The sequence below is a fragment of the Heliangelus exortis genome, chromosome 2 (genome assembly GCF_036169615.1).
Source record: "Heliangelus exortis chromosome 2, bHelExo1.hap1, whole genome shotgun sequence".
Lineage (NCBI taxonomy): Eukaryota > Metazoa > Chordata > Aves > Apodiformes > Trochilidae > Heliangelus > Heliangelus exortis.
In genome coordinates, this window is record NC_092423.1 from 7,659,186 (window position 1) to 7,683,493 (window position 24,308).

A 24,308-nucleotide genomic window follows, 5' to 3' on the forward strand; every position below is an offset into this window, starting at 1 on the left:
GCTGGGCCCCAGTACCCTTGGGGAAGGAAAAAAAAAATTTTAAAAGTTACAGCTGCTTTGGTTGATAACACCATCAATACACTGGGGGTTTTAAAAATCTGCTGATCCACAGCCATCAGCACGACCATGTGTGAAGCCTAAACTCCCCAATAACCAGTTCTATGAGGAAATGTAACATGCAGAATAATAAAGTCCATTTATGGTAGATATAAAATAGGTTCTTTGTCCAGATACAAATATTATTTAACTAACAGAATTACCCAAAACCTAAGCTGTGTAATACAGGCATTTAACAACAGAAAACAAGATCCTTAAGGATGCAAAACATGGAAAGCAGTACTGCCCTAAGAACAAGAAAACCCATCAACAGCCCAGGCATCATCCTTATGGAGTCCACTTGTCTCTCAGTACCCTCAGTAGGCAGTCCCATTACACCCACACACAATTTATTCAGTTCAAATAAAACTGATGTAACCTGGTGCTCTCAACTAGGTCACAGAACCACAGAATGGTTTGGGTTGGAAGGGACCTAGTTCCAAACCCCCTGCCATGGGCAAGGATACCTTCCACTAGGGCTTCAGTGTATGTGCACCTCTTCTTAAAAAAGCAGAGTCCACATACATTTCAAACACCTTGATAATTATAATTACAGATCACACTGAAACAGTGATCACAGCATCAGCATTTTGTCTCTTCTAACACACACTACATGGCACTGAAGGTAGAAGGTTCAAGAAAATCCCAGGTAAAAAGGTGGCTGTTCTCGCCATATGCAGCTAAACTGTGGTCTCCATGCTCAGCAGGATCAATGTTTGTGTGATGGGGGAGAGGCTGGACACATTCACAAGAGATGGCTTTTAATGCTTAACAGACCTAACACAGTGATACCATCCTTGACTCCAGAAACCCCACAATTCTTTCCCAAGTTTCAGCAATTAGTGGTTCAGGGAAATAATCATTACAAAATCATCCTTTCCTTATTTTCCTTCCTTGGCATAAGCTATTAACCACTGCGGGAAACAGGGACATCCAGATCTCTGATCTGACCCAGTACAGCTGTTGTTGTGAAATACAGGGTTTCTCCATATTATCTTACAGACTCTGAACCAAGAGCTAGGAAAACAAAGCTCATCATATTGCCTAAATTACTGTCACACCTAAAGACTCCTCTTTAACAACACCAAGCTTCATTTCCAACCTTTTATCCAGCATCCTGAACTGTGAAGAGTGAAGATAGAACTATATAGTGTTTGGTGGTTTATAAAAGTTTCATTCCTCTAAAAGGCTTGCTCCAGATTCTAACATTCAGACTCTGATGCAGCCTTGCAGAGAATCAGCTCTGCATGGTAAGAGGTGGAGGGAAAGGAGGAAGGAGCAAGCAAAGGAAGTATCTGAGCATCCCACACAGCTTCCCATTTAGTAGATGGATTATTAGGATCTTTGGCCATACTGTATTGAAAAGATTATACCAAGTGGCACATACACCCTAACCCTTAGTCAGGTGGTCATTATCTACCACAGTAAAAAAACAACTTCAAGAACAGAAAGCTTCATTTCATACAATCATACCCTTCAACAAGATGGTTTCACACTCAAAAAGCATCTACTTTTCTTGTATCTAAGCAAGTATTTCAGCTCTTCTTGCAACTCAATGGATTCTTCCGAGTGACCAAATTCCTTGCACAGTCTCAGAAATAACCAGTATCATCAAATCACTGAATAAAGTCAGGTGATATTTTGCTGCTATCTTCTGGTTTGAAATACTATCCAGTCCTAGTATATCAGCATTCTAACCTTACAGTTCGTAGGGATTTATGTAATTTCTTGATTTTTGTGGTCAGTTAAAGACTACAGAGAAAGATTTGTGGAAGTTTATTTTGCCCCCTACCCTGGATCAAGTAATACAATTAAGTAACAAGTAAGCTCCTGGACAAAAAAGTTCTTATTTGAATACTATGCAATTCCCCAATTTTCAAAGGTAAAGCTATGAACCTATCTGAGAAAGCAGGCAAACACTACTTGCAGAAAGGGCTGAGGGAAAGCTCATCAGATGGGAGCCTCCTGGGAAAAAGAGATGGAGTAAGAGTCAATATATTATCTGTGGAAGACAAAGAGGTGAGCTTTAGGGCAGAGGTGCAGGCAAGATATTGGAGAACAATTGTATTTTGTCATTCATCAGGCTGATTACACCAGACATACCCTAAGTCCTGATTTTCAGTACCCAGGTTCATCTTTTTGGTGCAGTTTGGCATTCATCTTTGACCAAAGAGATAAGGATGGAGTTTTATGAGAAATGGTTGGTGTTCACTGACTGTGGAGAAGTTAATCCTGATACCTGTGGGTTGATTTCACCCCTCCACTTTGCATGAGGATGCAGTGAACATTCATGAGTAAACCTAGTGAAAGAAATAACCTGTCCATCTATATAATCCTATAATCTGCATGTACAGGGATGGTCATGGAGCTCTGTCAGCAAATTCCACTTTTGCTGCTGAGGTACAACCTGGATGTAGGATGATCTGAAAAATCTTTGCTTCAGATGAGTTCAGCACCTTAAGAGGCTGTTGGAAGGACTATAGGTTTCAGAAGATACCATTTCAAGATACATCTTCTTTCACTGTAAGTTGCAATCACTGAAAAGATCCTCCAAATTGATCTCAGACACCTCAGTAGATGTAGGAGGTTCTTTCTGAATGGACATGAAGTACTTATGGGGCAGCTGGACATTTGCTGAGAAAACAGCACATATTTCCTTGTGTGCCTAGGAGCTCACCTGTTTTACCACATTGCAACAGTTTTACATAAAATGCAATAACCTCCTCCCCATCTTTACTTCTTTTATAGCCTGAAGAGACACAACACCACAACCACTGCTTTTCTGTCCCTAACTATACCTATACAACACACCTTTCAAATTCTTCACAAATAATTTCAAGCTACTTCACCTACAGATATATTTTACTTATTAGGAGAGCCAACTAAGTATCTGTGGCCTGGCTTGAAAATTCTAGTACAGGAGATGGTGAAAAGTACAAGGATAGGATGTGGAGTCCTATGTAGAAAATTATTCAGCCCTATATTGCTCTGATAAAATTTAACACACAATATCAGCACTTATGCTGCTGCTGCTGTGTGTTTGATGAAATTGCAGTCAGACAGTAGCCTGGGTCTCACTGGTATGAAATACATAACTATCCCTGGAAGAATACAGTACCAGATTAACACAGATCTCACTGAGTGGTCAAAAAAAATGAGTGCTCTTCATTTTTTGGCCAGTATAATAATAATATAGAAATCAAGAGTAAGTTCCTGCAATTGACAATTGTTATGATTTCAGCTTATCACTGTTTCACAGCATCTAAGTTGACAGAAAACCAGTCTCACATTGTCTTGAAATTTGAAGCATGAAAAACTGTTCTGCAATGTTCAGTTTATTTTTCTAAAACATCCTGTTCCCCACACTTTCTAATCATGAAGAGCAGTTCTCAATTGGCATTATTCAAAATAGTAGACACAGAACTGACTGGACTACTGAATTCTTACACTTATGGGTGTTTACTCTCATGACTATTTTATTTCAATGGAAAACTTTCTATTGACTTCAGTTGCCTTCGAAACAGAATTGTGCACCTTAGAGAATACCATATCATCCTGATTAATAATTAAATTAATCCATACAGTTCCTATTCACTGACAGTGCCCTATTTGGAGGTCCAGTTGCATCAATAATGAAAATTCCTCCACAGAACTGGTGAAGCTTTCAGCAGCAGACATTGAAGATAAGGCATCCACAAGAAAAGAATTACATGTATACAAATATAATACAGGACTGTTTACATATGAACTGTATGTAAGTCTATCAGGAGAGCTACCACCCCTTAACCTTCTCTTCTCACAACTAGCACCAGAGTGAACAGAAGCAATCTTCATCAAGAGGGGTGATGGCAGCAGATGTCACAACTGGCAGCAGCAGTTTCTGGCTACACACCACTGCTCAGAAACCCTGACTTTCCCGTAACATAATAAACAGAAGTCAACCAATTTCAAAACATCCCCAAGGGAAGCAATAGAACTGCCTAAAACAGTAACTATTCACCCATTCAGCTCTAGGATTCCAAAACTTTCTGTGGAAAAGTGACAAAACCATCTCAGTAACTGAACCACAGCTGTCAGGGCATATATGCACTTCTGAAAAATGGAAGAGGGAAAATTTCTACTTACAAACTCCTCATAGCTAAGCATTTTATTTTTAGATGGATTTTACTCCCTGAAGACTGAAAGTATACAAAATATATATACACATATATATTTATGTAATATTTTATAGACCAATACATCATAGGCCAGACTCCTCCTCCCAGCCCAGTTCCAAGATGTTTTTCATGCAAGACCATATCCAGATCCACACAAACCACCTCAGAAATCTTCCAGGCTTCCTCACCATCACTCTCTTCTCCCAAGTACTAGAGTCCAAATTATAATAGTTGCTAATTATGGAGCTACATAAAACTTTAAACCATTTTTCTTGAAAATGTTGTCTTCCTTTAACAAGGCAAAAACAGATGATGAAAAGGGACAAATGGAAGGGATAAGATTGCTAAATGCACTTGAAAAGAAGGACTGCTCACAGACAAGCTACTGCACACCAAGACAGATTAATGTCAAAGAGAAAGGATGAAATCCATGCCTCTCATCCTCAGCGTCCCATCCCTCTTAAAGGTTATGTTCCTCTAACTCTATATTCTCCATTTCTGGTCACTGCAACCCTAGGATTCTGCTAAAACAACTCTACCTTGTTTCTCTACCCATCCCTATGTGCAATCAGCCTTCTACTACAATATCCTAAACCCAATATGAAATTTCTGGACAAGAAAGGGTTGTCAAAGGTTAAAAAAAAGTACTTACAATAAAATCTAGGCCTCCATTTATGACAGTGCTGAACAAATAATGAATTACTTCAGCCATGACCATGACTAAAGCTTTTGTACACAAGGCAAGGCAAGGGTGACATGGCAGTGACAACACCTAACACACCTATTATTTGGCCCAGATCAAGTAAACTTTGAAGAGATTAGAGAATATTCTAAACTCATTCCTTCATTGCTCTCCTTGACAACCATCAGTGTGTGCTTGCTTGTTAAACTCATTCTCAATGACAATACAAAACTGTATTGTCAAAACTGCCCAACCCAACTGGATGCAAAAGATGACTAAAATAAATCTCCAGCTTTAGTTTTTCTTCTCATTGCTCCAGATATGGTGTCCTTGTGCAGTGCCACCCAACACATTCCTTTCCCCTACTCCATTCTCTTTCTTCTGCCAATAATATCATATCCTTCAACCCAGGTCCTTGTGATTGGAAAAAGCCTTCAAATGCCCTCAGACTCAATATTCCCAAGAGTAATTTGATTCAGAGAAGGTGTATTTCTTGAGAACTGTAAGCAGAAATGAGAATTCTGCTTGAAGTTTTCAGAATTCTGGGAAAAAAAGCATCTCTCCTTCCTCCTAGTCTAATCCCATCTCCATCCAATCCCTCATGGAATGATTATTCTGTAACTGCCCCTTCAGACTTTGTCACATTTTTATCTATGGCATCTGATGTTAGACACTAAAAGGAGGCAAGAGCATAAATCAGATTGTAAACTGATTGGGGCAGAAGACAAACCTGCTCTCACATTCAGTCTTCCAAAAGCAATCTACACTCTCTTTTTACAGCAATGGGGCATTTGGGACATGGAAACTAAATAAATAAATTTTAAAAAAAACTAAAAAAAAAAAGAGGGAGAGAGAGAGAGAGAGAGAGAGAGAGAGAGAGAATAGATAGACTAACAACAACAATATGGACTTGTTTGTGGTTAGGAGGAACACATTGAGTTGCATTAAAAAAAAAAAAATTCATTCCTGAAACCTAATTACACCTAAAAACTGCAAGTCCTGACTAAACAAACAAATACACAAGCACACCCTTCTTCCATGCCTTCATCTTCTATGAATGTCTAATTAAGTAACATTACTCAAGTATTCACCTTTCAATGCTTGGTAACCAGGATGAAAACAAGGGTCAAAGCAGCCAACACAAAATCTTTTCTTTTCTAGCTATATTACAACAGCACCATCAGCACAAACCACACTTGCTGTGTAACATTTCAACACTGAATACAGACAAGAGGGAGACTTCACCAAAGAGAATACAGAAATGAAATGCTCTATGACTAACTTTCAACGGATCTTATGGAGGAGTCAAATATCCTCCATATGTGCAATATCATCTCTACTTATTGCCTGGCACTGGACCTCCACTCTGAGATGAAAATATATTCTAACAAGGTCACATATGATTATGATGCATTTTTTAAATCAAAGGTATTTCCAAAGGAAAAAAACTTAACTGTGATGTTTTACCACTCAATTTGTGATGCATCCATATTCAAGATTACAGGAAAAAATATCTGTAAAGACCACTCAGTCCAAAGACACATCTGCTTGCTGAATATGTTCCGCATCAGATTACTGAACACAAAGACCTGGACACTCTTAAACAGAAGGTGCTCACCTCTTCCCAACACTACACAAGTGTTCCTCTGTCATCCTCCTTTCCCTACAGAATCTTCATGACATTTCCTGGTTCACCTACGCCGCCCCAGCGTGCACCACAGCAAATGCCATCAATTGCAAGAAGACATCTGATATCTGTGATATCACAGCCTGGGACACTGCCAGTGAACCACAACATGCCAAAAGGATTTCACAGAGGAAAGACAGAATTATAAAAGACTAGCTAAAGGCCCACTGTCAACTGGTTTTTAATACTTCTTTCTGAAAACACACTACCTCCTAGAGTTTCCAGAAACCTTAATAATTACTAACACGGCAATGGCCCAAAGAAAACAAAAAAAAGTATCTTTCAGCTCCTTTAGAGCCTGCTTTTGACAGCACTCCAGAGCCAGTGTCCCTTCTTCTTGGGCTGTATATTTTGTACCAAATGGTACACACAGCATATACCATTTTATACTGAGAGTTTTCCATCCACACTTTGAGAACAGGAAAACAGAGCTGCAAAGCCGTAAGATTTGAGAGCAGTGATGATAAAAGAATACTTTCACCATTATTTTTAAATAGCTGGCTGAATTTCAGGCTGGAAATACCCTGTAAAGCACATGCTGAATGGCTCTTTTAGCTTGAAACAAAAGCAGAAATCAATACATGGCCGCTTTTCATTTTAGTTCAGCCATTTACCTTTAAGAGATCTTTTTCAGCCAAGTCCAATGAACAGTTGCATTAAGAAAGCATACATGATGCAACTACTTTCTACTGGCATATTATGTAAATGACAGTAATGCCACCCCTCGCCTTCCCCCCCTCCAAAAAAATGCCAAAACTCTCAAAAAACTGCCAAAATTCTGCAGGAGCTTCTGTTTGGGAAAGAATAGAAGAAAACAAGAAAAAATAAAAAGGGGGGGGAAAAAAGGATACAAGTCAACTGAATACACAGTCTGACAAAATAATTATATCAAAATTCAGTAACAATTCCTACAAAAAAAAGGATGAAGACTATGTTGCCCTAAAAGCATCTAGATTTAATGCCAACAGAATATTAGATGTTCATTTGCACAGAACGGATACAACAGGAGAAAAGTAGAGTCAGAAAGCAGTTTACAAAGACAACCTGAAAGTGAGGCAAGCAATTAAAAACTACAGATACTCAAGCTCCAAGTATACGAGCAAAAGGAAGGACATTTACAATAAAGTGGTAAATGAAGCATACACCAAATACTTAAAAAAAAAAATGTACAGTAATCATTAGTGAAATAATGAAGGGCTGAGGACATTAGCACCGAGGAAAGTGTATCTTGTCTCCTGCCTCCGTTTGTCTAAGAAGTAGATGCACTAAACAGTCTGGGAACTGCAGGGGTTTTTCTGTAGCAAGTGTATTTATTGTGCAGGAACATAAAACACTACATACTTAACACCACTACAATGTATAAAAAGCACAAAGCCCGCTACATGTAAGCTCCAGCTCAGTAACTGTGTTTACTTCAATACATAGTATTTTATGTAGTCACTGAGAATCTGTAAATGTCTGCCTGCTTGTTTCAGTTTTACAATAGGAGTATTAACCCACTATTGCTTTGTTTCTTCAGACGCAAAAAATACTGTTGGCTCTTTCAAGAACTCTAACTAAGCCAAATAATGCTATTCTACAAAAGAGCGGAGTTAAATAATAAAACTAACTCAGGAACGTTTTCAATTATGTAATGAACCTGGTTACAGTTACTAACGATTTACTGGTGAATATCTAATACTTAGTATCCAGAATTAGGTATATGCCTGAAACCGGATTTTTTTTGTTGTTGGCTTTTATTATTATTTCTGTGGGGGGTTTTTTGTTTATTGTTTTTGTTTTGTTTTGTTAGAAAAATACAAAACACCATACAGATTAGCTAACTCTTATTTTAAAGCACAATCTATTTTGTTTATGCTGGGGCTTTTTCTTTTCTTTTTTTTTTTTTTTTTTTTTTTTTTTTTTTTTTTTTTAGGTTTTTTTTAATCAACCTGCTAGAAAGTAATCCCACTGAAAAAAGGGATAGACAGCTTCTCATTTTGTCCAAATCAAAAACCAGAACCAAACAGACTCCTCTTTTCCTTTACACTTCATATCAAGTTTGCTAAAGCCAGCCAGTTACATAACACTTACTTTGACTTATGACCTATTTGCTCACTGCTAACACAAAAATCATCACGATGGTTTGAGCATCCATTACACGCTAGGAACATAGTGTATTTTAAAAAGTGTTTTTTTTTTTTTCTTTCTTTCTTTTAATGTATAACTATAGATAAAGGCAGCTGGGAGGAACACCTAAAATTAACACTATACAAGTATGCTTTGAAATTATGCAAAATTAAAATGGCACTGTTTTCAAAAACAGCGAGTGCAGAGTACTTCAAAATATTTAAGAAAAATTAATCCTATCTCATTTTTCCATCACTCCACAATTCACACCAGGAAATGAAAGCGGGGGGGGGAAAAAAAAAGAAAAGAAAAAGAAAAAAAAACATGGAGGGGGTGGGGGGGCTGTGCTATAGCTAACCATATAAAGTCATAATTTTAAAAGAATACGTGTGTGTGTCCGTGCAGGCACACGTGTGTGTAGGTATACACACAGAGAGACGAAATGACCAGACAAGTGGCTGCAGAACCCGGGTCAGATCCGAGCTGGGCTTTTGTGTTTGTTGTTTCTCCCACCTCCCAACCTTCTCTCTCTCTCTCTGTTTTTTGTTTGTTTGTTTTTTTTAAAAAAAAATTTTTTTTGTGGGGTTTTTATAGTCGAGGATTATCTATCGAGCGTGTAACTTGAACCTATATATCCACGTCTGTATTCGGGGAGGGGTTTTGTTGGCTTTTTTTTTTTTTTTTTTTTTTTTTTTTTTGACCAAACGCCATAAAATCCCCTCTCTCTCGAGTGTCAGCGGCGCCCGACTCCCCCCGCCAAGTTTCTCGCCCCGGTCCCGGCGGCGGGTCCTGCCGGTCCTGCCGGCCCCGGGCATCACCCCGCAGATGGCCGCACACCGCTCCCTTCCCGCTGTCACAGTTTGCCCTTTAATACAAAGAAGTTAAAACGACAGACGTACTCACCCCCGGCGAATTGCTTTTGCGCGACATAGCCCAGCCCCGCGGAACCTCTCACAAATCCCCTCTGGAAAATGGAGGGGCTGGCATCGGTGCCCGCCCGTACGATCCGGAGGAAAGAGAAGTTATTTACATGTTACGGCCCGAGCCCAGCGCCGTACGGAGACACCGACTGCTCAGCACTCCCCGCGATCAGCCATGTTACCCTCCCAGACCCCGCCGCTCGCTGGGAGCCCTTCCCAGGCCACTGCCCCGGGGCCTCGGCGCGGCCGGGCGGCTCTACAGGGCCCCCATGGCGGTGCCGCCGGGGGAGCCAAGCGCCACAGCCCCGATCGCCTCGGAACTTCGACTGCGGGATCCTCCCTGAACCAGGCTGGAGCCGGCAGCGGCGGAGGGCGGAGGGGGGATGGGAGCGAAAGGGAAGGGGAGGGGAGGGGAAAGGGAGGAAAAAAAAAAAAAAAAAAAAAAAAAAAAAAAAAAAAAAGAGGAAAAAAAAAATGAGGGGAGGAAAAAAAAAAAAAAAAAAAAAAAAAAACGAGCGAGAGAAAGTAGATCCGACGCAGCCGGGTGCCGCCAATGTGCGGACCGGAGTCCTCCGGCAGGAACCGGGGCCGCCGCGCCGGCTGCGCTAGCGAGGCAGAGCGGCGGCGGCCGGAGGCGCAGCGTCCCCGCCGGGAGCTCCCCTCGCCCGGGCCCCGCCGGGGGCTCCCCCCGCTCGGGGCTCCCTCCTCCCCGCCCCGCACCCCCCGCTCGGGCCCCTCCCCGCACCCCTCGGCCCGGCGGGGACGCTGCGGCGCTGGCGCCGAAGGGGGCCGGGGGCCGCTGAGGGCAGCGCGGAGCGGCCCCAGAGCCCGCACGTCCCAGCGAGGTGAGGCGGAGAAGCCCGGCTCCCGGCCCCGGCAGCGCTCGGTCCGTCACCCCGCAAACCCCCGTCCGGGGGCGGCAGCTTCCTCCCCCCCATTCCCGGTTCCCTTCTGCTTCCCCCGTTGGAGCTCCCGTCCCTTCCCCCAACGCCCGCACTTTCTCATTTAACAAAGCAGCGCAGCTGAAAAGTTATAAAACGTTTTTCCGTGCCTGCCGCGTCCCTGGCGGACCCCTCCCGGGATGTCGGGGGCTACAGTGGGAAAACGAAGATTTCAGCCCTAAAGATGACGGTGTCACTTCGGGGACTGGCTTGCTTCCCCCCACCCCTCCCCCCCCTTTTTAACATTTTTCAGGCTGCTCTAACACTTCTCCAAAACCAATCTGGAACTGCCGAGCTACAAAAGCAAGCTTGACAAATGTCCGTGTACAAACGGCTCTTCCCTAATCCTTCCAATGGACTCGGCCAATTTTCTTTTTCTTCTACGGAGTGAAAAACAAATCAAGAAAACATTATGCAACTATCATTTCACTTGTATTGATAGATAGCTGGAAACCAATTGGTCTGCCAGCTCAAGTAGTAACGCAACCACCTTTGTTAAACTTCCCTTCACGCAAATCCCCTGAAATAGCTGTTGTGTAATGGTTTGCTTCTGTCAATCTTTCATAAGTTTTCTTGAAATTTGTTTTAATATCAGACATCTGCAAAACACAGCTTGACACGTTGACAATAATAATCTGATTTATCTGCCAAATGAAAATAAGACCATGCATTACCTCTCTTTTCTCACTCATCTGATTTTTTTTAATCAAATTCTCTTCTGATACACCAAGCTGCAACTGGACCTACTTAACCTAGGGAACCTTCTGCTGTGGACAAGCAAAAATGTTCAGTATTGCTTTATGAGTCCAGGACAGAGAAATTCTCAAGAAACGCACTCAGGAAATCAAAAAGACCATTTCACTTCTGAGACTGAACAAAACAAACCCAAACCCCCACGGTGATTCAATCTGCCCAGGTGGAGGGAGCGGACCAATGCTGCTGATCATTCCATTTTCACCTGAAACATGCTCGAGGTGCCCAGCCTACAGGAAAGTTTTTATCAAACCAATTCTCCAGAGATTAAGATAAAACTTGAAAAAGAAAGCACTGACATGAAAAAAATCCCCACGTGTTTACTGTGAAACAAGTAACTACTGTGTAAGAGCCACTGTGCCATGTTAGTACAGGTACGGACACATAAATATATTTAGCTACAAGGAGCTATCAAGCTACTGCTTATCAGCACATCTCTGTTAACCACGTGTATTAGCACACTCAGTCTGCTGCAATGAGAAGGTTAAATATGTTAGTCTAAACCTTAGCAAAGATGGTATGTTGTCAATATTTTATTTTGCAGCAGTGGTTGGTTATTTTGGTCCAACCAACAAGTGGTGAATTGCTAAACCACTACTGAGACATCAATCAATTTTCCTATTCCCTTTAGCTCTCACCACCCTCTAGGTTTAACAAGGAGAAATCCCTCTTGGACTCATATCTCTGTACAGTTTAAACATGTTTCTAACCAGACATTCTGAAACTAACTAAAATGAGATCCTCTTAACCCGAAGAAGATACCCACAAGTGGACAGAGAAGCTGTGTCTTTTCCAAATCATATTAAATAAAATCAGTTTCCATGTCTACACTTACCAAGTTAAGCAAAGCTAGAGAACCAAGTTATCCCACAGCTGCCTATTTATGTAAGCTCCCTGCAGCACAACTGATGCTACATAAATTCACAAAGTCATTTGTGCTCCTATACCTTAAACCTGTAGATAGTTTCAAACATGTAACACTCTGTAAAAAAATGCATGTTTTAACACACCAGGTAATGGGTCACCTGACAAGCTTAAGTATGTTAGCACAAACAATACAAGTTGCAATTTAGTAATAGCTGGTTAAAATAACAATAAATTACTCTCAGTACTTTTCCCTTCTGTTCATAAGACCAAAGATGCATACTAACAGAAATGAAGTTGTATCATCTGGCCTTGTTCTTCCCCAGAGCTCAAACATGGAGCTACATTTTCTCTCACATGCAAGATGCAAGATTTAGTTCTTTTTTACTGCAAAAGCACATTAACTGCCGTAGAAATCTTAGTAAAGATAAAACTGTTATTTTCCTACAGCACAGTCAGACATGGTCCAACACCAATCATGTTGACTAATTATTCCTTTGCTCCACAGACTGCCCATAAGTTTCCTTCAGTAGGATTATTCAGTGAGCTAAAGGAACAATTCTGGGCAGGGTTTCACAGCATCAATTCTAACTGAAGCTGATCCCAGCCCATACATCTTCCCAGCCCCTGAACTGTGCCAATTCAGCTGGATGTGGGATTGTGTTGGGAACCAGCCAAGTGGACTGATCTGGATACAGGGTAACCCAGCAAGAAGCAGCAGGGCCGGACACTGAAAAAAGGCAAAGCAATTTTGTTTGCATCAATTCCCTGCCCTGATTCACACGTCTCCACAAACGTGTGTCACCAGGATGGCAAGGCAGAAACTGTTGAAGCCATGTTGAAGCCAGCACTTCTGCCAAGAAAGTGTACATGGGAAAAATGGGATCAGTCATCTCTCCTAAGACAGATTTTTTTTTTTTTTTTTTAATACGCAACAGAAGTGATGGATTTAATGATTAAATTAAAAACTTATGTCTATACATATGGTTGACGGTTTTCTTCCAAACTTAAACTGATTAACTCAAAGATACAACTCTCTTGAGTTAATCAAGACACACTCAGTGAAGCATGCCTTATCTGTTTATGATAGGCCCTATTTACAACTTTTTACTTTTGGAGAATGTAACCTCACAGCAACCAAGAGAAATGCAGACACAGGTTCATTACCACTTCCAGTATATCCCAATCTAAATTTCAGGTGCAATACATACATAAATAAGAGTCAGGTGCTTCACAACAGAAGTATTACTTGGCTACTGTAACTGGGTCATACATCTGATTTGGTACTTCACTGATTTTAAAACTTACAAAGACAAATACATAAAGAAGCACAAAAATGTGCTCATCTTCTTTAAAAATTTGTTTCTTTTTAACTTCTGCTGACCTGCTGTTTCCAAGATCTTCAATAGGTTTCTAATAATATTATAACAGAATCATAACAATTGAGATTAAGCTGTAAGTATCTAACTACAACAGGACAACAAGCAGAAAAAGAAAACTCAAATATTTTTCTTAGCCTGGAAATTCTACTGAAACATGAAGGCAATTTACCTTCTAGAACCCTTTTATGCTTCCATGCTGCAAATCAACTTGAACCACTCTCTTCTATGAGTAAAGTTCCTCTGTAAATTCCATTTCTGGTGCCAAAGAACAGATAAAACAGAAATAGACTGACTTCTTTTTTTTATTGCATCATTTGAAGGGTTTTGGAAGTTTGTAGTTCCTAACCTGTACTAAGACAGCCTCTAGAGACAGACTGCATTTCTAGAAGTGTTAAAAAAAACCCAAACCATGTTTTAACATCTTCCCTGTGCTCTCTCTTTCTGTGAGCATGAACCAGATCATATCTGGAACCCAAGATAAGTCAGCAGCACATCATACAGCCAAGTAACACATTTTGTGCACTTAATACATGCCCATATTAACATACTATTATAAATTTGATTTAAAGCCATTATATCTAAAATGTCATATCTAGCAAGCACGCTATCAGAAATAAAATTTGAACAGTAATGTGATTTAGGTAATTGAAATAGCTTCCTACATAGAAAGCATCAAATTTTGTCTGTTGTCATGGCTTTGAGAGACAAGTTTTGGAAAATATTAATGAAAAGGCTCAAAGTGTCTTTCTTCCCTGATGTCTTCCCATGGTTTAGCCAAAGTTTATGGTCCCCACAACAGAGATGGAGGAACAGGACATCCCAATGCAAAGTCTGCCTTTACACTTAATTCACTGATGAATGTGAACTTGAGGTGGAAAACCCAAACAAGCTGGAGTACACCATTCTGCCTTTGGCTGATGCCTTCCCACAGAGCATCACCATGGATGTCTCCAGGTAGCCCGAGATCACAAAATGTCACCAGCTCTTGTCCAGTATCACAATACAAACACTGTTATCAACAAAGAAGCCATAGGCTGTATCAGGTGAAAAAGCATTTCCAAATAAAATACTGGAAATAAGTATTTATTAGGTATTTAAATCTCACATTACTTCTAGAAATCTCAGATTCCCTTTCTTCCTTTTACTTTCCCAGCAGCTCTGTTTTACCTGGTGCTGAAGTAGCATGACATGTGGTGCTTTCTTACAGAAACACTGCACAGGAGTCCCATGACCTGTGTCCATTTTATGCTACTAAGTGCTGCTGTGGGTAAACTCTGTTGCGTAACCGGCGTGATAACGCAGTGCTGCCTGCCAGGAATGGAAATAAAGAAATAAAAGGGTGAGCAAGCTAATTCAGAAAGGACTGAAAAACTATATAGATGGAAAGAAGATGCAGGAGAAGAGGTAGAACACAGGTAACACGTCAGAACCCATGGGCCATCAGAAAGTGACTCACAGCTCATGACACGTGTTGTTGGCTGCTAGCACAGGCAGCAGCAAACTGCTTTCCAAAGTGCAGGATGGCAAACTGATGACAATTCAAATTCTGACAGATTTTCTTCAAAGTAACCAAAATAGTCCCACCCTTCTCCAGCAGGCAAACTTTTAATTATAATTTTTAAGAAGAAAACCTGGAATGCCTGGTGACACCATTTCTGAAAACAAAACCAAACCCAAACCACTAAGAAAGTAGTAATTTGTTTAGTATGTGTGGAAACAAACAGATTTCTAGATGAAGCAAATATCAAGTTGAAGAGGGAATAAGGAACCCAGACAATGAAACGAGAAGATTCAGTAAACTATTTTCTTTCAAGCAATAATACAGGAATACACCTTTCAAAATAAAGGTACACATAATTCACTAGGTAAAAGCAACACATACAACAAAAATAATGGACATGACCACCACAAAGGATGCTTTTATAACAAGATCATAGAATAACTCAGGTTGGAACAGACCCTGAAGGTCAGCAAGCCCAACCTCCTGCTTAAAGCAGGTCAAACACAGTCAGTTCCCCAAATATTTTCCCCAGCAAATATTCTTGAAGTTCAATTTGTTGTTCACATATCTGCATAGTTACAAACAGTGCTGAAATCTGATCGTGGGACCCTATTTGAAATAACTTATGCCCCAAACAAGCCAAGTACAGACAACAGAGATCAGGGCACAAAAAGTGATATTCAGATGGCCTAAATTACATCTAAACCCCTTTGTCTAGTATTTCCTATTAGCTGGCTCCAAGGAACTCCCTTGAACTGAATTTTGGAGGTATGTGGTTGTCTCTTCTGACTAAGCATAAAGATTTCATCAGAACTTGAGTATGTTTCTTCCTATCCCTTAGTGAGCTTCTTTAGAATAGTAAAATAAATATCATTGTTCTTTGAAAGCTTTGAAAGAAAACAATATAGCTAGAAACTACACCATCTCAACACTGCTGAAAAAGAAACCTAAGTGGCATGACTACAGGACCTAGAATTCAGTCTCTGCCCTGTCCCCCAGGCCCATTACTAAGAGCTCTTATGGGAAATGCTGCCACACCACATGATGGGGTTACATCCATGCAGCTGTGTATTCCTCAGGTTCATTTTGGGGCTACACACTGAGGGGGAAATAAAAAAAAAAACAAACAAAAAAACCCAAACAACAAGAGAAAAACCCAACAACTTGATCTAACACCATTAGTCTTCAGATAAAAGCCAGCTGACAAATGTCTACCACAACATTTTACCAAATTCTAGTCAAACAAGGAAAACAGTGCACCTAAGAAGATACAGGATAGCTGAGAGACCAAGCTTCAACTCAACAAGTTTAGACATGTTCAAGACAGTTATGAGTTCATTTTTTTTTTTGCAGAGCAAGTACGTTAACTAAGTGTAGACAAGAAACTCTCATTGGTCTAAAAAAGCCTTCAAAATAATGCAGTCAAGCTAAGAATTTAAAAAGAGGTTCTTTTTTGCCTATCAACAGTTTAAAGCATGTAACATGAAAAAAAGACACATTAATTGTAAAAATAAACTGAAAATATTCTTAAAATGGTATTTATTTACATAAACTTATCAGTAATTTAAATAACCACTGACTGTCCAGTTAACAAGACTTGAGATCAAGATTTTCTGCTTGTCCATAAAGGTTTAGAATCAACAGTACTGTCTCTGTTCTGAATACCACTGTATCCTTATCTGAGAAGGCAGCAGGCAGAGCACACAAAATATCCGAGTCATATACCAATTTTTTGTATTTATTTTTTACCAACAAACCCATTTTACACAGATTATTGTATCTCCAAGATGTTCATGGCATAGGATAGGACAAAGAACAATGTCCCATTCCATGACAAAAAGAGGTGACAGCATAGCCAGCCATGAGCCAGCCCTTAGAGCTTTGTGAAAGACTGTAGGGAAATGATTTCTTTAAATAATCTTGCTTACAGATAATTTATTTCCTGAGTTACCCCCTCCCCCATTTCTGGGCTCAGTTCTCTCCTACAGGGTGTCTGGAAGACACAGGCAGAAAAATAAATCCTGCTGAATGTTTTGCACTTTCCTTTGTATAAATCTCTACCAGGATGCCTGATGCAAGGTTAATTATGCAAAACATGAATCAGAAAAAATTGTGTGTCAGAAGACTGAAGAGCCAGTGTTTCCTAGAGCCTTATGGCTTGTACATCCCATCTCCTCTGCTCCCTCTAGAGCAATTCTGCTGTGAGCTGTTCTTCCTAAACTTACATCCCTATGGGTTAGAGAACATTAACTGTGGCACAGTGTTTGCCCAGGAGGCTGAAAGTAAAACTGATGAGAATTGTATCAGTTCCATTGAATTCTTCCTTTAAAAAAAAGCTAAAAACAAAACAAAAACAAAGAAAGAAAGAAAAAAAAAAAAAAAGACAAAAAAAGAAAAAGAGAAAAAAACCCCACAAAACATACACAAAAAAACCCAAACAACACAAGCCACCAGTTATAGTTACAGTAGTTAATTAAACATAGCTGGTGATGGCCTTGAGGCCAAGTAGCTCAGAACAACCTACATCCCTGCTATCTAATTCTCAAACTCCCTAACAGAGCACCACATGTAAACTACACTGGGAGTGCTGCATGGCCCACACAAACCCTTGGGCCAGCCCTGAGAACCTGCTGATAGCCCCAGACTGAACCTGCACAAGCAGCTGCTGCAGTAACCTGACAGCAGGGACAGTGGCATCCAGTGACTCTGAGCATTCCCTGTTGGGTTTTTATGATCACAGCTACAGACACTGCTAAGAAATCAAGTGCTCCAAGTGCCAGAACACTGTTGCTGGCTACAACCATGCCACTAATCAATACAAAACATAAGCACAGCCATGAATTAGCCCTGCTTGTAAGTGTTGAAATTTAAGAAAAATTAAATGAACAGGTTTTACCTTTATTTTTAATATTATTTGAATTTTGAAGTTATTTTTTTCCAGGCCTTTCTTCACAATGGAAAGCATCTGACCTGTTCCTGATTAAAGTTCTAGTCTCATGAAGTTCACTGAGCCATGGTAAGAAAAAAAAATACAATACTCACTTGCATTTATTGCAGGTGGGGAGGGGAAACAGAGGAGAAGGAAAAAAGTTGAGTAGAAACAAAAATGTAGGCAACAGAGAACAGGAACAAGGGAATAAGGAGCTGGACAGGATGGGAGAGAAAAGCTTCCGCTGACCAAATGAGAGGAAAATGGTTAAACCTTCTGAAACAACTAACAGAGCTTTCAAAGCACACATCTTGAGGTTAAAAAGAGGCCTTCATCATTCAGACATCTAATAGAAAACCAAAAAGTAACAGAACAAACAGCCCGACATGTTTGTGAAAATGTTGAGGACAACTGTTTCACAAAGTTGAGGATGCCAGAAGAGCAGTTACTTCACACTTTGCTCTATCAGGGCAGGCTCCATTTTAAACATCTCAATGTGTACAGTGATTTGGCTGAAAGTGGTAACGAAAAGCACTCACTGTGCCAAGGAAGGGGGAAAAAATGAGTGCAGCAGAAAAAGAACAAATTTTTATCTTCAATTAACTGAAATAAGAAAAGCAAATTTCAACAAACTCTTTGAACTTGTTGCTAGAATCTCTTGAGAATGTGATTTAAAGGAGGACTGGCAGCTATTGTACTGGAATATGCACAATGGCAAAGTATTCTAATGCAGGGGAGAGATAGGAAATGCAGTGTGAACAATATGGGCTGCATCAAAAGCAGCCAGTAATAAGGGTCTGAAACTAGAAAGGATCATATTAGGAATGGAAACAAGGAGATTTTAATGAGTATAAAGGAACAGCATAAACTGCCAGGGATAAAAATCAGAGGAGATAAAAGCACAGCATGCATTATTACCACTGTGCAATATAAAAGGCAAACAAAGTTTCAGAAATATTTTAGAAGTAAGAATAAAAACACAAAGTCAGTACATAACGGTAAAGAAGAACAAATGGGCAACAAAACAGAATCAAATGCTGTTCTCTGTATTTCAGCCATCATGAAACAGATTTATTGTAGCTAATACTAAAACCTGATTTTGTTATTAGGCTAAATAATTAGGGAAATTCAATTCAGCTGGACTGGACTGGCAGAAATTCACACTGTACCTCAGTAAAAAATAGAAGTTATCTCAAAACTAGGAGTGATCATCTTCTGTATTACAGTCCTGGTGAAATTGCCCTAAGACAGGTCAGATCAAGGAACTAGAGCACTCAAAGGGTATTCATTTGCAAATTATTTTCAGCCAAGGAGGAAGAACATTACAAGAAAGTTCCTTGCTCCATGAGGAAATTCAGACACATGGAAGAGTTGCATACCACACGTGGCAGAGGAAGGTGCTATGAAGATTTCAGAGGACAAGATCTAAATCAAAATTGTTCTAGTAAAGTAAAAAGGGGTTGGTATCAACCAAGTAAAACTTCATAAAGACTATAAAACTTCTGAGGGATAAATCAGGTAATTCAGCATTACGTTGCTCAAGAGGTTAAGCTTGTTCAGTGCAGAACAAAGGACACAATCTCCCAATAAATAAATTGTTGTCCATATCAGCTGTGGAGTCTTAACTGCAAGTAGTACAAGACAAAACTGGCTTAACCTGCATTGTTTTATACTTTAGAAAAGTAGTACCTCAAGCCAGATGCTTAGAGATGCAGTGGAATTATGTTCACAAACACTTTAAAAACAAGTCAGAGAAACACAACAGAAGTCATACAGATACCCCCAGAAGCACAAGCAAGATCACCCTGAAGTCCTTTTTGGCCATCCAGTTCCATTCATCTGTGGCAATATAGCAAAACGAAATATAGAATAAAATACATAAGAATTTCATTGTGCCTCTGAACTCCAAACTGCAGAAAACAAACTTTAAAAATTCACATTCTGTACTTATTAAATGGCTTACTCATAAAATCTCCCTAATTTTAATACAGTTCAGCTCCCCCCTTTATTAATAACAACACAGAGCTACCCAGCAGAAGAACACTGCAGTCTTCACTGTCCAAGACAAAGACAGGAGAGCAGGAACCACCCCTGGAACAGCCTGGTTTCCATGAAGCCTGGGAATTCCAGAAGTCATTCTGGATTAGCTATGGCTTCCAGACAGGACTCTCAGTCACGTCTGATGGCAGTAGATGTTTAGTAGCAGAGACTGCACATTGGAACCACATCTTTGCTACCTAAATTTCCTTTTATCTTACTGTGCCACAAAACCGATTTAACTCCATATGATCTACTGAATATGAAAAAAAATGTAATAAGCAAAATTAAAAATTGGTAATTTTCCTGAAAACTGATCTTTTCTTATTGATAGATTAACTAAAATTATTTTTGCAATAACTGACAATAAGGACACAGCAGAAGAGAAAAAAAAAGCCCTTGGTCTGGGGGAGAATATCCTAGTTTGTTAGGATTTTCTGTAGTTTCCAGATTAAAATTAGAATGCTAATAAATATAGCAGTGAAAATCAGTAATTATTTATTTACATTGGAATGCCTGGCAGTACAATTTGGTGCATGCTTGACTTAACAAAAATACCTCCAAAACTGTGAAAGGGCAGAATATTCTGAAAGAATGTCTAATGTTATTTAATAAAGTCCCTGTATATTGAAATACTTGCAGGAAGAAGCTTTCAGAATGCCAGCACTATTAACAATTGTTAACATAAAACATTTTACTTACGCTCTTATTTTTAAGTACTTTGAATATTCAACATACAGATAACTGAGGACCAAAGTGAGAACTGAAGTTCCTTATTTCATCAATGACAACATTTGGGGCAAGAGCCAGTTAGAGAACAACTCATCTGTCCAAATACCACAAAGAACACTCTGAACAGCTTATTTTTCCCCCTCCCCCCAATCAACCAACCAATATATATAACATGACTACAGGCTATAAAAATCTTGCCTGATCTCCTGTAAGAATTCTTATATTGAAGAACTCAAAGGAGTCAGCCCGAAAACCTGAACACCCTTGAATTTATGACAACCAATGCCATATCTTTGCACACACTGCTTCAGGCTGGCAGTGCCACCAGAAGATGCAGCTCTGCCTCAGGGCAGCCTGGACACTTGCTCTGGCCTCCTCCCTTGTGCTATCACAGACACATTTCTCTGCCAGGTTAGTTTTAACCCAGATCAACTTCCCAATGCAGATCACCCACCACATGGCTCCACAAATGCCTGGGTCAGCAGAGGGGAGAGAACAAACAACTGGGAGCAGAGGGAGGGCAGCACTGCTGCTCCTTTTCACTGCCAGAACCAGCTTAAGATTTATGGTGTTTGGGGAAAATAACCACCTCATGCACTCCATACACTTACTTGCCTGTGTTTCTCTGAGTAGTAAATATTCTAGATTTTAAGGGCTTTTTACTACTTCATCTTATTTTCTTTCAGAAGAATGAAAGTACCAATGCTACTAGAACTTAGTGAATGTAGTTCTTGAAGCAAATGCCCAAACTTCTCCTGACTGATCCATTTGGTAAACTCAGGAATGGCATGGATGGAAATGTTTAGTGCCATCCTTCTAGTAAAAAAAATAAAATAAAAAAAAACAAAACCAAAAACCACAGTACAGAATTGAGTGCAAGTTACTAGCAAGAAGAATTTGCTGCAGTAAAATATTGCTTACCTGTATTCATCTAAACTATATGAATCATACAGATTGAATGAATTGATAATCAATTATATTAAACATACAAAGGAGAAAAGGTTTCTGTCTTTTCTGAAATTGTTAGTTGCTTAATTGTTTACTATTTCAGAGTATTTTTGTGTGCTGACAGCATTTCTTAAAAAGTTAAATTCACAGCATCACTGTGTAAAAAAATAAGAGAGCAATCACAAGTCATGGATAAGGAAATTCTGTTTTCCCCAGTTATCCATGACCCTGCTACCCCTTCAACATTGTTGTGGAACAGCTGGACTAAGGAGGGAAAAAAAAAAACCAAAACCACTCTGTCCTGAGAAAGGCAAAGCTTACCTATTCTCAGCCAGCCAACTGCCTTGGAAATATATCTCTCAAGTCAAATGACAACAAAGAATAGAAACATCCAATTCCAATTACTTATCTTACAAAAGAACAATGACAAGAAGTTAGTAGGAGTTGAATGTGCTAACAAGAAAAACAAAAGAATATCCATGAGCAAAGCCAAGAAAATTGAAATGTTTTGTTGTTGTAAGCTGGGAAAAAAATCTCTAATCTCATTTACTAGAGGATGAAAGATGGTGTGGAGATGGCTTAGAGAGTAGATATCAAGAGAGTGGGCTCTTATCCCCCCTTCTGCAGACATGTCCTATAACCAATACACCTCATACACTGAGGGTGCACAAACTGTCATCATACTTGGTCTGACACATCACTGTGACACCTTGTGGAGGTCCTCCCATGACAAATGCTACAAAAGTTGAATAGATGAGATACAAACAGTAAGAAACTAACAACTGCAATGTCAAAAAAATCCTAAAAATTCTTCATTTTCAAGAATGTTGCAAGTCTGGAACAAGGTCTGTTCTAAATTGTGAAAACAGTAGGGTAAAACCATAGGAAAATACCTGTTTCCAACATTAAACCTAATCTCACTCACCCTTAAGACACAAGTGAAGCCACCACTTCCCATTAATCAAAATTTTAACAACTTAGATAACACAGCAAAACAATTCCATAAAGCTGTGTACCAACTTCAGAGTCATCCATCACATAGACCCTACCAGGAACTGAAAACCAACAGATTCATACAGAGACCATTTACCAGAGATCATTTACCTTCTGAGCAAAACAGTATTATGAGCAGTTTAATCCAGGCTCCTACACAAAAGCTACGTAAGACAGTTGGGGAATTGTTTGGTAGTAAGAATATGATGGAAGAAGTAAAGCATGGGCTGCCAAAGAAAATGGCACAAAGCTCCCATGGGACCCTGGTGTATGTAGCTTGGTCCTGTTCCAGAGTGGACTAGAAAAGCCTTCAAAGAGCCAATGTCATGAATCCTGCTCCTGTGCCTCATCCCTTCATAGTGTGTCATCTAGGATGTACCTTCTGGCTTTTGGCCAAACATTTGATATGTGGCTTGTGCAGGCAGAAGTTTAGGCCACTGTTTGCTGTAATACCTTAACCTTCTCCAGCTGTACAAAGCCCATCCACAGAAAGACTTCCATCTTGCAAAGTAATAGTGGCCTTTCCTAACTGTGAAAATGTATTTAAGAACGTTTTTCTTATATAACACAATATAAATTTTACATTTGTCAGCACTAAATTTTGAAGTGAGACAAGGACAGGCAAGTAAATATACAAGTATCACACAGAAGGTGTGTGAGGAACTAAAGAAACAAAGCTGAGCTATAAAGAGGATCCATCCAACATGTTAAGGTTCTTTTGACATTACTAGATAACTCTAAATATTGGCCTATCCGATTGCAGATAAAGCTATTCTAATAATAAAAATTCTTAAGCAGTAATAGTAATAACAATGCAAAAATATCTGCATGTGTGAAATTTCTAGCCTCCAAAAACCTACTGCAGCAGCTTACGTTGGCCAAAGTAATGAAAAACTAGGATGAGTATTAAAACATTGGTAATTCAAAATAAACACACAGTTTTCCACGATTTTCATGCTTTTTGGAATCATTATCCTATGCTGTTTTAAATGCTACACATTTGCAAAAAATATTTTGAAATATACATCAAAGCCTGACAGATGCTGAAAACAAAGTTTAAAATTAGCTTAGATACTGACTTACAAAGTAGCTGTTATGATCACAATCAGTGAGACTTCTGCTACTACATTTTTGCTAAGAAGCTACATCTGTTTGTGCTGCTTGTAACTTGTATAGATTAAGAAAGCTCTAGTACTTAAAATGCTTAATGCACCTGTACAATACTATTTTGACGCATTTTCTTGAGTAACCAGCTGTTCATACAATATAACATAACAGTGTAGTTAAAACACAACCAATACTCTTCCCCTGAAACTTCTTTTGGAATACATTCCTATCCTTCAGGTTCACAGACTGGAAGCTGAGGTATAATACAAACATAGGAGTTACGTTTCTAAGATTAAGGCCTTATGATGAGATGCCCCATAACTATTTGTATTTTTCCTACACAATGCCAGCAAGATTTCTTTTTTTAACCATGCACCTGAAAGTTTCCCCTGTACCACTTTGTGTCTTCAGTAACGCAACTTTATTATCTTTTTTGGCTTTCGTAAGTGCAATCTTGTTACCTTTTGAAT

At 39.6% G+C, this 24,308-nt stretch overlaps 1 protein-coding gene across 31 annotated transcripts in view; it reads right to left on the reverse strand.

Annotated features, from left to right (window-relative positions):
- Nucleotides 1-24,308, reverse strand: part of KMT2C (lysine methyltransferase 2C) — a 197,041-nt gene that overhangs the window by 167,805 nt on the left and 4,928 nt on the right. For 8 of the 31 annotated variants that reach the window (XM_071734717.1, XM_071734712.1, XM_071734716.1 and 5 more), the window contains exon 1: nucleotides 9,635-10,017. The exons of the other annotated variants lie outside the window; for them this stretch is intronic. The gene's annotated coding sequence lies outside the window, so the exon portion shown is untranslated. Of the gene's footprint in view, nucleotides 1-9,634; nucleotides 10,018-24,308 lie in introns of those variants that run through there. 31 annotated transcript variants of the gene reach the window in all.